The sequence below is a fragment of the Nothobranchius furzeri genome, chromosome 12, assembly GCF_043380555.1.
Source record: "Nothobranchius furzeri strain GRZ-AD chromosome 12, NfurGRZ-RIMD1, whole genome shotgun sequence".
Classification (NCBI taxonomy): domain Eukaryota; kingdom Metazoa; phylum Chordata; class Actinopteri; order Cyprinodontiformes; family Nothobranchiidae; genus Nothobranchius; species Nothobranchius furzeri.
In genome coordinates this window covers 68720458-68732449 of record NC_091752.1, presented here as the reverse complement: position 1 = coordinate 68732449, position 11992 = coordinate 68720458, and the positions used below count along the sequence as shown (strand labels likewise).

Here is an 11992-nt window from a genome sequence, read left to right as displayed (position 1 = left end):
GCAAACCACAGTTTTTGATCCTGTATCATCTGCAACAAATAATCATGCTTTCTGTGATGTTATTGAAGTCAATGGGACGTTTTTGTCCATAACAGGCTCAAGAGGGTGGTAAATTTTAAATCTGCTGCTACACAAAAACTAAAAAAGCATAAAATGTTATATTTTGCTAGACTCTTGACATATCCAAGGCTAATTCCATGCTGTCGTTCTTTTTAAAACACAGAAACTGTTTCGTTACCTGTTTTATTTAGAAAATAACTCGGTGCTGTTTTTTTTTTCTTCATAAATTACATCAATGACTTTTGAGTATTAAAACTGTAATTTCAGGGGTTAAAATCTTCAAAATGATTGAATTTTTTTTTACGTTTGAGCAGGGCTGAAGTTGTTCAACAGATCTATGAAAAAAAAGTTAAAAAAAAACATTAATGTATACATTTTTTATAGCCACTTTTACAAGCGGACGTTTCTGTCCTCTAATGACTCTTGTATGAAAATTAAAGTGAAGCCTGAGGGTTAAGGCTCATATGATTTATAGAGGCTCAAAGTTCAGTTTCCAGTTGTAAATACATTTCATTCTACTGTCAGTTTAAAGAAATAATACAACTGTTATATGTGTGAAAACACAGTTACAGCTGTCTGTAATTCACATAATATGTTTCTGTGTTTCCTACAGATTTTCAACAGGTGGTTCTGGTTAAAGAAGAAGCTTCAGAAGAACAGAGTGCTCGTGTCAACCACCAGCACCTAGATTTTCTCCACAAAAAGGAGGAACAGGAGAAACTCTGGTCTAGTATGGAGGGAGAACATCTCCATTTGAATAAGGAGACTGATGCTGCCAGGCTTCAATCCTTTAGCCAAAAAACACATTTAAACAAACACACGAGAGTCCAGACAAATCAGAAACATTTTGCCTGTGAGCTCTGTGGACAAAGGTTTCACCAAAAGACTGATTTAACCACACACATGAGCGTCCACACAGGAGAGAAGCCTTTTGCTTGTGAGCTCTGTGGAACGAGATTTAGCCAAAAGACACATTTAAACAGTCACATGAGAGTCCACACAGGAGAGAAATCTTTTGTCTGTGAGCTCTGTGGAACAAGATTTAGCCGAAAGTCAAACTTAACCACACACATGAAAGTCCACACAGGAGATAAGCCCTTTCCTTGTGAGCTCTGTGGAAAGAAATTTAGCTTAAAGTCAACTTTAAACACACACATGAGAGTCCACACAGGACAGATGCCTTTTGCTTGTGAGCTCTGTGGACAAAGATTTAGCCGAAAGTCAACTTTAAACCGTCACATGAGAGTCCACACTGGAGAGAAGCCTTTCGCCTGTGAGCTCTGTGGCAATAGATTTAGTGAAAAGACACATTTAAACAGTCACATGAGAGTCCACACAGGAGATAAGCCCTTTCCTTGTGAGCTCTGTGTAAAAAGATTTAGCAAAAAGTCAGCTTTAAACAGTCACATGAGAGTCCACACTGGCTTTTCGCCTGTGAGTTCGGTGGAAAAGATTTACCCAAAAGATCAGTTTAAACGGTCACAAAAGAGTCCATAAAGGACAGAAGCCTTTTGCTTGTGAGCTCTGTGGACGAAGGTTTAGCTGAAAGAAAACTTTAAACAATCATCTAAGCATCCACTAGGGCTGAACGATCTATTGCAGGGGTCTCCAACCTTTTTTGGCCCGTGGGCTACTTTTACACAATGAAGTACAGCAGAGTTACTGCCATATGATTTATTTACATTGATACTTTCCATGTGTGAATGTGCTTATGTTAAACATGCTATACTTACTATATTAACATGCATTGTACTCACAAGTTGATTTCTCTGTATTTCAGTACATCAGTATATATTAAAAGTATAAGTAAACTAGTGACATTCTGAAAACCAAATTAAACAAAACATATTTAGTTTTTTAAACTAATCGGATACTTTCAGATAATGAATAACAAATCTACTTCATGTGAATGATTTGGTAATTTTTTTAGAAGTTTAGTAACATACCGTAAATCCTCTAATACAGGCCTGTATTCAATTAACGGCCGGGTCTCATATTTTGGTCGGAGTCAGCGGAGGTGAATAATGGCCGGTCTCTTATTGTGGCTGGGTGGAATGTGGTAACAAGCAAGTACGGGGCGGTTGTGTCATCGTCTCACTTTTGATTTGCCAGTGATAGACCGCGAGGGTAACTTTAACCGTGCGGAGACGAAGAGGAGGCGAAAATTTGATATCAAGTTCAAAGAGAACGTGCGCTGCAGAACACTGGGGAGCAATAGGGGTTGTATGAACTAGTCGACTTCACTATAGTGACTTTTTATGCCTGTCATCGACTAGTCGCTGTCACGTGATAATGACCGGCAAGATGCAGCCCTCGGAAAAGACAGCAGCCTGCTGTCAGCAGGTGACAAGCTCCTGCTTTCTGGGGGGGCAACGCGCTGTGCCAGAGCGTCAGTACTGACACGCGATCGTTCATGTCGGTTCATTTCCTTTAATGTTTTCTGTCTTTTATTTGCGCCTGATGTGTTTTGCTGCTGTGGAGCGGGGCGCATCACCTTGTCCTCCGGTGACGCACCGATCACTGATGCGGCCGCCAAGCAGGGAGCACTCCGCTGTTTTTGCGGTCGGTAGATCTGCGTCCTGAGCACGGCCACAGTAACATTATCAAATCAGGTGTCGCCACCTCAAAAACTAATTTAACACGCGATCGTTCATGTCGGTTCATTTCCTTTAATGTTTTCTGTCTTTTATTTGCGCCTGATGTGTTTCGCTGCTGTGGAGCGGGGCGCATCACCTTGTCATCCGGTGACGCACCGATCACTGATGCGGCGGGCAAGCAGCAAGCACTCCGCTGTTTTTGCAGTCGGTAGATCTTTTAGAACTGCAGTTCAAAGGTAACTCATAAGGTGAATATATATGAACCGAGGTAGCAGTTTCTCTTTAGGATTGAGAGGAGATGCAGGAAGATAATAAACAGGCGGGACAGAAAAATAGTCAAATAAACAGAAGTCAGTTTCTGTACCTGGTTGCAACAAACAGACACCACTGAAGGTAATCAGAAGTGAGGAACAGAAAATGAAATAATTATTTTAATGTTTAGAGCAGCAGGAACTCCGAGAAGCTGCAGGCGCGTCAGTGAGTTTGCGGCCGCTGCGCAGGGGGAGGGGGGAGAGGGCTGAAGCAGAAACTACCGTTGTTAAAAGAACTGTGTTTAACTTTGAAAATGTGAGCGCAATTTTAATTGTCAAAAACTCCAGCGAACCATTAGTTCATTTTGCTCAAATAGAAATAGAGGCCTGCCTCTAATACTGGCCCTCCTTCCAATAAAGGCCTGGAGCTTGATGAGCTTGAGTCAAATACAGGCCCGGGCCTGTATTAGAGGATTTACAGTAACTTTTTAAGCGCACAAGAACAGCTAACCTGTAAAACTGATGATATTTTATATAAAATACAACCTAAATGGGATGAAAACACAAAAGTATAAATAGTTTGAATTGAAGTAAAAAATGTAAAATCAGAAATAAGACTTGTTCCTGCTCTCCTGATGTACTGAATAATTTTTATGGGTTTTTTTTTTTTGGTCATGAAAGTTAAGTTTTGCTGCGTTTATTGCTGACAATATGAAGGTTGGAGGTTTATCCTTTTTTCTGCATCTTGTAGGTTTTTTCTCCGCACGTCTCTAAATAAAGTAAAATTGTCTAGTACAGAGTGGAGACAACCCATAGAAGCACTGATTTGATCTCATTTCCGAGAAAAATAGAACAGGTTAGATGCACCTAATAAATAAAATTATAACAAACTCAGGAATCTGTTTCTTTGCTTCACTGTTCTGGTGCTGAGAATATCACTAATGCGGATCAAAGGAGATACACAGATGAATGCACCTCTTATTTATTATTTGGAGACTACATTTACTGCAGCTGGCAGAGGCAGAGATTTTTTCTATTGATACACGGAATTTACAGAATCATTTTAAATGTTAATAGGGGAAGACTGCAGGAGGGAGCGGTAAAATACAGGGGGTCCCCAGCAAAAACAAGAAACTTTACGAGTCTGATGAAACCCGCTGGTTTTCCATCAGGCAGTCACGGGGCAGCTCCAATGACCCAGTGGCTGTGCTGGGTCAATGTTATCGAGCTCAGTCCGGCTCGGCCGTGAACGAGCTGAGGCGACGTCGTGCTCTGCTTGAAGAGGTGTTATTTTCCCGCTTCAGAAGAAGCGTTCAACGTGTTTTTACACTTTCTCCAAGACATGTCATGTCGCTAAGTTGTTTGCGCCGCGCGATAACACGTCAATCGTGCAGCGTAGCCTGCTGGAGGTTTTAAGGGTTCAGATGAAACACCCGACCTCTCAGGCTGCTCACACATCGATCTTAAGTTGTCGCTGTTACCCTCACATCGTAATACAGTATTAGATGTGGTTAAAGTCAGACATGAAAAAATAAAATAAATTTTACATGAATAAGTGATGATTATCCTGGTGGGGAGAGGAAAACCTGTCAAGATTGTCAACGGTCATTTATCTTAATGCTATTGAAACATGTAAACCAAAAAGCATTATATCCACTGCTACCTTTATGCTGTAACTTCACCCTGCCCTGCCTGCTCCTCCTTGCTGCCCGCCGGCTGTGATCACAAGCGACAACATAGTAGTTCCTGCTGCTTCCTCGGGAAACAGCTAAAAAAAAAATCAAAACTTGGGATCTTGTAGGTGTGGCGGTGGGATTTCAGCCGTGGCGGGCTGCCACGGCTACGCCTATGTAAGGGAAACCCTGGTGTAATGGTAAATGGCCTGTATGGTGTAGTTACTGTGTAAAGCAGTATATACTAGGAATGATTAATAAAAATAAAAACTAGAATTGAACATGAGTTACATGGTGTTGGGGTTATTAGGAGCGAACAATTCGTAAGCTTTAACTTACTTTTGGATTCTTCAATAAATTCTGTACATATGGGAATATTTACTGATTTATTAATTAATTAAGATATTCTTAGATATACGGGGCACCATTCCCCTTTAACCGGGGAAAAATTGAATCCAAAACTCTTATCAGTCTTTCTTGAAGTTCGTAGAATCCTTGGAGCAGAGACTTCTCTTCGACACAACAAAGCTACTGGAGACGAAAATCTGAATTTTATAACGTTTAATTAACAATTTGTCAAATAAATAAACAGTGGCATAAATGAATAATAACCATGTGATATAATAAAAGGATGTATATTCAAAATAATGTTCAAGGTGTTTGTGTGGTGTGTGTGAGTGAGTGTGTGTGTGTGTGTGAGATGAATGGGTCTTTGTTTCCCCAGAGTAGGTGGGGGGAGTGAGCTGTGAGTGTGTGTGGGGCTCTTCCCCTCCCCTCGCATTCAACAGGAGACCTGGATGTGTAAAGTTTTCTACTTTCCCGAACACTTAGTGGCTTAGAATCACAGTAAAACTTAACTCAAACACTTCAAAAGTTAACAAACAACAAAAGGTCACTTGTAAATTATTTAATCTAAAAGGAGTCGGCAGCCTGGCCAGAGCTGACGACTAAAGATATTAGCGATGATCAATAAGCAGTTTATTCTTTCAAAATGACCCTGCGGACGTGTTTTAGGAACGAAAGAGGAAAACACGAAGCTACTTTTAAAGCAATAGCGCGGTTTTATTGCTTATTCTGGACTATAGAGGAAACGGGAGAAGAAAAGGAGAGAGAAAAATGAGTTTTCTGATCACCAGATGAGCAGCAAGGCGTCCCCAGCTGTTTGATCTGACGGTTCTCCGCTTTCTCCGCAGTTTTCAGCGTCATCCGTCGGTTTGATGCTTTCTCCGTTGTTTGGCGTTCTCCGGGAGTGTTTCTCCACGGGCTGGACACAAAGAGAACGAAGTTTCTTTTGTGCTGAGTTTGACAACTTACAGCGTCTCTGAGAGCTGAATGGAGCTCCGCTCGTTCCCAGTCAGGTCCCGATGGAGTTGAGTGTAGTTTCCAGCGGTTGCGTGGGCTCATCTTGGGCACTTAGAGCTTCCGCGTGCTCAAGTTGTCGGAGCGTTCGACAAGCGTGTCCTTACCGCCAGGTATCCTGGGCAAAAGAACGAGGTTTCTTTGTCTCTGCTGAAGATTTATGGTCTTAGTTCGCGGGAAAAGCTCCACGGCTTCCCGCACATGCGCAGAACGTGTTTCTGGTACTAGGCGGTGACATCACCCAATGCTTCCGTGTGCAAAGCATCATGGGAAATGAAGTTTCTTGGCGCTGATGTGATTATTTGCTTCTCAGAGCAATTTAAGCACAGTCATTTTGGAGAAAATCACTGCATAGTAATTTCCTCATGAGGTCAGACCCTCAACAATGGTAATAACAATTTAAGAATTCAGAAACAATTCACTAACTTACTAATTACCATGTAAGTACTAAGTAATTAGAGGACTAAGTAATTAGAGGACTGTAAAAGAAAGCGCTACCAATAATTGTACTTAATATGCTTTTATGTTTGTGTGCTATGTTCTGTGTCAGTATTCTTTGATTTTATTTTACACAACATGATGTGACATTTTAACTATTTCATTTCACTTGTGATTGTTTTAACTATGTGAAGCACATTGGGCTACCGTTTTGTGTATGAAATGGGCTATATAATAAACTTGACTTGAGAGAGAGTTCACAATCATGTTTTGTTACTAAATGAGACACTCAGCTGAAACTGGGGGAAATATATGATGAATCTAAATCACAGGAGATGTCCAGAGTTTTTAAAGCCTGTGTTCATCATGTTGTGGGGACCACAATGAGGCTACACTCACACCCAGTTCTTGGTACCACAGACGTATATATTGACTTGGGACTGTTTGTATGTAAATATTGTTGACTGCTTGGCCGCTTGATCAGAACCAGAAACGTATGTGTAACAGACCATCTGGGTGTTCAAGGGGCCGTATGTGGAGGGCCACACAGACGCTACGCTCACACCCAGTTTAGACTGTTTGTATGTAGATGTAGCAGGACTGGTTGGTGTCTCAACCAGTTGATCGGCCAGCCTATCACACATATTAATCAAACCAGCCCACCATTAAAACATATTACAGATGATAACAACTCTACTGCTTGTACTATAAGATTAATGCACACAATTTAATTTAAGACATTTAACTGCATGTGTGCGCGTGTGTGTTTGCACTGAATGTGTTTGTGCACATGGTTCACACGTGTGTAGGGTTAATCTACATACTAGAACTAACGCTGTTGCTATCAGCTTTGTTAGATTCTGAGAAAGACAAACAAGTTAACATATGAAGCTTCTATCATATATAAACATCTAGGATATTAATATAATCGATAGAAGTTCATACACCAACGAGCTTGGTTTATATTTAATCTACGGATTAATATTTAATTTAAGATGTTTAAATTAATAGCAAAAGTTTATTTATTAAACAGAAGACTTAATAAGGTTCTTTGCTGATTCAATAACTGAAAATGCACACCATTCTGTGTTTCATTCAAAGAAGAGTCAGGTTTAAAAATTTAAGAAATTATTACTAACAATTTCAAATCTGACAACTTAAAATAGACAATTTATGAATAACAATTTATAAATGACAAATTTGAACAACAGTTTTGATATTAAAACTTGTTATTAAAGCAACCCCTGTGTCTGGATGGAAAACTAAGTGGAATGATGAGGTTTGGATGCGTGAATGAAATCTCAGAAGCTTTCTTTCAGAGGGAGAACGCGTTCTGGGTGAAACGTTGGTTTTGCAGCTAACTGATGGTTTCTTAGAGAGAACAACATCGGACGCAATCTGTGTTCTACCTCACCGTTCAGACGACCCTCTGTGTGGATCTGGAGGTCTGGAGGATGTTGTCAGCCTCGGGGGTACTCAGGTCCGGCAGATGACCAAGGGTTACCGACTTTCTCTGGTCCTAGAGTTGCCGTGAGGTGCACAGGTAGATGTGGCTTTGCATCCGGGCAGATTCTTAAGGAATCTCGTAGTGTCAGCTGGTTATAGGTGTGTTTATTCAGAGCTATTCTATCGGCGTGACAGAACGCTTAGTGAGGAGTCAGGCGGCCGACCCTTCTCCTCTGGGATACTCTCGTTGCCACGAAGAAGTATCAGCTTGGTTCAAGAACTGAACTTAAGCTGTGGAGCTTTGGTTTTAACAAAACCTCAGAACACGCCCTCTCAGAGACAGGAAGCATGACTATGGAAGACATGTGAGGCAGTTACCTTGAAGTGAGTCCTGCATGAGGTGTAAACACGTGCAAAAGACCTTCTGGTTACTGAACACACATTACTGATTATCATAAATAATTATTATTAACCAAAGAATAATAAGTCATTTCATTAGTTAAAAATACATTTATAATGAACCATGATATCATTAATGATGATTATAGTTAACCTTATAATAAAAGAGTTTATTAAATTATTTGATTAGAGTTGAAGGTCCTTCATCTCGTGATGGAACAGCAAACAGATAAACAGTCAGATTGAAGACGGTGTTATTGTAGACTATTCGGCTCCTGGTGGTTTAATCTGTGGATGGAAGTTACAGCTCGACCCAGCTGTGACCCAGCTGGAACGAGTGAACTTTGCCCCACAAAATGAGGCCATTCATGATGCTACACGTGCGACCATCAAGAACAAAGTAGAAATTCAGCGAAAGAAAGCAAATTGACTATATATTAATTTGGTACAAGTGTGAACCTAGAGCCCCACGACTGTTATTATTTTAGGTACGGAGAGTGATCACGCTAGATCAAACAATGGGCTGAGACAATGTCTTCCTCCAAACTTGAGTTTATTTACACACAATGCATAAAACTAGTTCTTCTGTTACAACCTCAACCAGGTCTGGGATCCTGGGAGGGCTAACACAGGTACGTGAGTGCAAAAAAAAAAATGAAATAGGGAGCAGTACACCAAATCATATTTGACAAAACAAACATTTTATCAACAAAAAGCGTCCCTCGTAGTCGTCTTCCTCCGCTTATCCGGGTCCGGGTCGCGGGGGCAGCATCCCAACTAGGGAGCTCCAGACCGTCCTCTCCCCGGCCACCTCCACCAGCTCCTCCGGCAGGACCCCAAGGCGTTCCCGGACCAGATTGGAGATGTAACCTCTCCAACATGTCTTGGGTTGACCCGGGGGCCTCCTGCCGGCAGGACATGCCTGAAACACCTCCCGAGGGAGGCATCCAGGAGGCATCCTGACCAGATGCCCAAACCACCTCAACTGACTCCTTTCGAGCCGGAGGAGCAGCGGTTCTCTTCCGAGTCCCTCCCGAATGTTCGAGCTCCTCACCCTATCTCTAAGGCTGAGCCCGGCCACCCTACGGAGGAAACTCATTTCGGCCGCTTGTATCCGCGATCTCGTTCTTTCGGTCATTACCCAAAGCTCATCACCATAGGTGAGGATTGGGACGTAGATCGACCGGTAAATTGAGAGCCTGGCTTTCTGGCTCAGCTCCCTCTTCACCACGACAGATCGGCTCAGAGTCCGCTTCACTGTAGACGCTGAACCAATCCGCCTGTTGATCTCTCGATCCCTCCTACCCTCACTCGTGAACAAGACCCTAAGATACTTAAACACCTCCACTTGAGGTTGGACCTCTCTCCCGACCCGGAGTTGGCAAGCCACCCATTTCCGGTCGAGAACCAAAAAGCGTCCCTACGGGAGATAAACGACAACACAAAATGGAAGAAGACTTGTTAACCCCAGAGACCCACGGTTGTAATATTACAACATCAGATTTAAGTCTACAAAAATAAACCTTCCACATTTATTTTTCTTTTTAAAACCACATTTACATTGCTAATAGGTCCTATTGTTCAGTTCTGCAACGCTATGGGCTGGTAAAATGTGTAAATAGTCCCGTTTATCTGGCCTCCTAGAACAACATGTGAAAGTTTAAAAAAAGATTTTGCAGTTGTTTTCTAAATTTGGGTTTCTGGGGGTTAAGACAAAAATGTTCTGAGTAATATGGCCCTTTAACACTCGGCCTTAACATGAACTTATCTGTGCGAATACTGGGGATTCACCCAGAGAATCCAAATATGAGGCCTTACCAGAAACAAAGGGGGAGCAGACTCAACCAAACAGTAACCACCCTCAACAACATAACGACAAGCGGAAGTAAGGGAAGCCGGCCCCAAAAGAACATAACGCTTTCCCTAAGGTTACGTCCAAACCGTCTGGATAATACCATAGCTTTAAGAACTCCCCCGAGCCTCCAGAGTTCCAAGAGAAAAAAGAACATTGCTGGTGGGCCAGTTCTGGCTGACAGATGGGATTTGGGTGTTGGTTGTCTTATTTGTTGGGATGCACATTTTGTATCTGTGTTCTGTTTATGTGGCTTTACCTCAAAAGAACTTTGAAATCTCATCTCTACACAAATCTTTTTTCACAAACCAGGAAAAAAATCTATCTATCTATCTATCTATCTATCTATCTATCTATCTATCTATCTATCTATCTATCTATCTATCTATCTATCTATCTATGGTTAATCATCAGTATGCTTTGTGAAAATAAGGTTTGATCACACATGTATTTATATGCTTATAATGAATCACCTGTATGTTAATCCCCATATTAATCATTTAAATGTTCGGGTGTTACTCACGTCCCTTTGAACTGAACGATGCATATACCAAATGGATGACTCACCTGTGACTGGTACATTCTAGCACTGAGTTAGACCTATATCTGATTTATGCAGGCTGATGCTGCTAGAAGTTTCAGCTTGTGCTGAAGGAGATTCTCAACAGGCGAAGGCCAGGTGCAGACTAGACCATCTAAAAGCTGTTCAACGGGAAAAAGCCAGGGCGTAGGTCATCGCAGCCTTAGCAAAGGAAGATAGGGTAGGAAGCAGATGGGGCAATGTGTCTCCCATCTTATCTGGAGGAGGGAGTGAAAGCAGAGAGGGGTGTCAGTTACCATGGCAACAGGTGATGGCCTTCAATAAAGTTAGGGAGGGGTCAACGTGAAACTTTGCAGCATGAGAGGAAGAATCAAAAGGTGTACATCTTGTAAAATATTCAGATTTGTCACAGGGACTGGGGTGGCAGAATCTCTCCTAATGCATGTGGAAAATAAAGTGTGATGATTGCAACATAAGGCACCTTGTGGCTTACTTCTTGTCCCACGCCCTGGTTGTAACTGCCTTCTATAATTTTGTACACAACTGTAACAGAAATGTTGTGACTGTATCTTTTTCTGCCTCTTGGCCAGGGCTCCCTCAAAACTGAGAACTTTAATCTCAATGGAACCTTCCTGGTTAAATAAAGAATATAAAAATAAGTAAATAAAATGTATTTAGATCATGAAACGTCAAAAAGGAAAATTATTTTACTTGTTTGTCAGTGCATTTGAAGAAACAACTTAAAATGTTATTTATTTAACCAGATGAGTCGATAGAGAACTCATTCTCATTTACAACAACGATCTGGCCAAGAGGCAGCAGCAACAGACACATAATTAGCTTTACATCAAAGAAAAACAAATGAGATAAAAAAAAACAAGATTAAAATAAAGTAAATTACAAAATTATTATAACAGGTGTAAAACTAACTTGTCTTTACTTTAAGTAATTGTTTGAGGAAGATATCACATGTTATGTGTGTTTTATTAGTCCCATTCTGAACACACAGGTGTGTTTTATTCTGCTCCAGCAGGTGGCGCTAGTGCACCTTTACGCTGGTCACCGACCACCTGAAGAAGCAGAAACCGGAAGCTGCTAGCAGAGCTAGCTTGTTGTTCTGGTGTGTGAGGAGAACATTTGAGGCTCTGCAGTAAAAATGTCTTCACTTCAGTCTCTGGGAGAGTTGATCAGCTAAAGCGACTAACTGCTGCTGCTGCAGAAATCTTCTCACCAGGCTGTGGAAACTTTCTTCTCCTCCTCAACAACTTGGTGGAGTTCTTTCCAGAAGCAGAGAAGATATTCTGCGGTCTTCGTGACAATCGGAGCTCCAGAATCAGGTTGTGGGTGAGAAAAGCTTTTCTCTAGACTTCCTGCCC

At 41.6% G+C, this 11992-nt stretch overlaps 2 protein-coding genes across 3 annotated transcripts in view; both read left to right on the top strand.

Annotated features, from left to right (window-relative positions):
* Positions 1 to 11992, top strand: part of LOC129157272 (zinc finger protein 665-like) — a 215297-nt gene that overhangs the window by 171285 nt on the left and 32020 nt on the right. The window lies entirely within an intron of this gene.
* The window catches only part of LOC129162222 (gastrula zinc finger protein XlCGF57.1-like), a 52158-nt gene continuing 49423 nt past the window's right edge, over positions 9258 to 11992 (top strand). Inside the window, exon 1 of the mRNA XM_070542933.1 lies at positions 9258 to 11960. The gene's annotated coding sequence lies outside the window, so the exon portion shown is untranslated. The remainder of the gene's footprint in view (positions 11961 to 11992) is intronic.